Source organism: Orycteropus afer, unplaced genomic scaffold, assembly GCF_000298275.1.
Source record: "Orycteropus afer afer isolate SDZICR_OR568_19922 unplaced genomic scaffold, OryAfe1.0 scaffold00258, whole genome shotgun sequence".
Classification (NCBI taxonomy): domain Eukaryota; kingdom Metazoa; phylum Chordata; class Mammalia; order Tubulidentata; family Orycteropodidae; genus Orycteropus; species Orycteropus afer.
Window position 1 is genome coordinate 4,909,228 of NW_006921845.1, and position 2,798 is coordinate 4,912,025.

Below are 2,798 nucleotides of genomic sequence, written 5' to 3' on the forward strand. Positions count from 1 at the left end.
TAGTCAATAAAACACAAGTAAACATCTTTCTGGTATTCTTTGCTTTGAGCCAAGATCCATCTGACATCAGCAATGATATTGCTTATTCCACATCCTCTTCTGGATCCAGCTTGCATTTCTGGAAGTTCCCTGTCAACATACTGCTGTAAATGTTTTTGAATTATCTTCAGTAAAATTTTACTTGCATGTGATATTAATTTCCACATTCAGTTGGATCACCTTCCTTTGGAATGGGCACAAATACGGATCTCTTCCAGTTGGTTGACAAGGTAGCTTCCAAATTTCCTGGCATTGTGCCTCTAGTGCTGCATCCATTTGTTGAAACATCTTAATGAGTACTCCATCAATTCTGGAGCCTTGTTTTTTTCCAGTTCCTTCAGTATAGCTTGGACTCCTTCCTTCCATACCATTGGTTCTCGAGCATATACTTCCTCCTGAAATGATTGACATTAACCAATTCGTTTTGGTACAGTGACTCTGTGTATTTCTTGTATCTTATTCTGATGCTTCCTGCAACGTTTGATATTTTGCCCATGGAATCCCTCAATAGTGCAATTTGAAGCTTGAGTTTTTTCTTCAGTTTTCTACCACTCCCACATAGAGTGGGGGAAAAACGTGGAATAAAACCAAAACACATTTAAAAAAAAAAAAAACCCACCAGGCTAACTGGTCTGATAGAAATTGGTGAAATCCCTGATACTATGGTTCTTAGTCACCTCTCGGGCCTGGTATTGAACTCACTCCTGTGGCTTAACTTTCAGCCAAACAAAAGACAGGCCTATAAGGTGAACAATTACACTAGGAAGGGCGCTCCTTAGAACAAATCAGTCATGGGAGATCAGAAGGGCAACATTTGCACAGGGAGAAAGCTTGGGAGGCAGGAATGCATACCAACAATGCAAAAAAAATAGGTTATAAAGTAACCACTGGAAGGAAGTAGGGAGTTGATACATTGTGAAGAGTGTAATCAATGTCATGAAACAAAATGTGTATGAACTATTGAAAGGAAAGCGAAATTGCTCTGTAAACTTTTACCCAAATCACGAAAAGTTTAAAAAAAAAAAGAAAAATTTAAGAGAAGTGACCACTCACTGAGATTTTCAAATGCAGGTACAACTTGTGCCTAGGGAATTCAAAGTTTTTTGTTGACCTTCCAATATCCCTTCTTTACAGTATATGCAGTCAATATTCAAACCTAGTCTGTCTGTTTGTTATATAGGCTGTGGTAGCCTGTGTGTTGTTACGAGGCTGGACACATACCGCCAGTATTTCAAATACAGCAGGGTCACCCATGATGGACAGGTTTCAGAGGAGCTCCCACAGTAAGATGGACTAGGAAGAAGGCCTGGTGATCTACTGCCAAAAATAAGCCAATGGAAACGGAACGGAACACAACAGAATATTGTCCAAAGGAGTACTACAAGATGAGTACCGGAGGTTGGAAGGCACTCAAAATACACAGTGGTCACAACAATGGATGTGAACGATCATGGAGATAGCACAGGACTGGCCAATGTTTTGTTCTGTTATACATAATGTCTCCATGAGTTGGACCTAACTAATTTGATAGCAACTAACAACAACATGGCCAGTATGTTTTGATCCTGATTTTGTAGAGGGAAACAAAAACTCTGAGGGAGTGTGAATTCAGCACATTTTTTTCTAACACCAGCAAATATTCTCTTCAAAGACTGACTAACTTTGCTCAACTGCGTCCTGGCCTGATTTCATAATCACCCAATGACTCCAGATATTAGAGGCAACCAGACATGATTCTGCAGAATCTTCAGAGCTCATTTCTCACAGACCTCAGGTTCCAGTCAAATCCCCCAATTAATACCACAAGTGCCCTTCTGATTTCTAGACCTGCAAGTCTAGAAATAAGACCCAAGGTCCAGAGCTTTAACAACATTAGGAAAATCATTAAAGAAGTTGATGTGTATTCAGTCTCCTAAAACGTGCCAAAACCCTTTATGTTCTATTTTCCAATGCACTCATTGTATTACACATGCAAGTGAGAAGCCAACCACCAGGGCAAGGCAGGGTGGGTGGAGCAGGGCAGGGATGGTGCATTGCCTGGGAGGGAAGTAGCACAGGGTGAAGAGCACAGGCTTTGGAGTCAGGCAGATCCGATTCCAATCCCAGCTCTGCTACGTACTGATTGTGTGACCTAGGGCAGGTAACATAAGCTCTTTCCATTTCCTTATCTGTTATATTCCTCTTCTTGTTATGAGGGTTCAGTTAGATGAGCTAATGTATGCCAGGTAGTGACCAACCATCATGGTTCAATTTATATGTCAACTTGGCTAGGTTTTGTGCCTAGTAATTTGGTCAAACACTAGCCTAGATGTTTTTATGAAAGTATTTACATGTAATTAATATTTAAATCAATTGACCTTAAATGAAGCAGATTACCCCGCATTACGTGCTTGGGCCTCACCCAAGCAGTTGAAGATTTTATGAGCAAAGAACCTGAGGTTTCCAAGAAGAAAAGGATTCTGCCTGAAGACTGTAAAACAGCTATCTTGCCAGTTTCCAGCCTACCACCTGGCCTAGACATTTTGGGCCCACGATTGCTGGAATTCCCAGCTTGTCTGGATCTACAGATTTTGTACTTGCCAGCCCCACAACTTCGTGAGCCAGTTCCTTAAAATAAATCACTGTCTCGATAGACAGACAGATAAATCTTACAGGTTCTGTTTCTCTGAAGAACCATGACTAATACATAATCTGAAGTACCTGACCCCTGGCAAGTAATTAGCTATTACTAATATCAGCTCTGGTAGCATAGTGGCTAA

At 40.9% G+C, this 2,798-nt stretch overlaps 1 protein-coding gene across 1 annotated transcript in view; it reads right to left on the reverse strand.

Moving 5' to 3' along the window:
• Window positions 1-2,798, reverse strand: part of SORL1 (sortilin related receptor 1) — a gene marked incomplete at its 5' end in the record, with an annotated part of 272,129 nt that overhangs the window by 41,445 nt on the left and 227,886 nt on the right. The window lies entirely within an intron of this gene.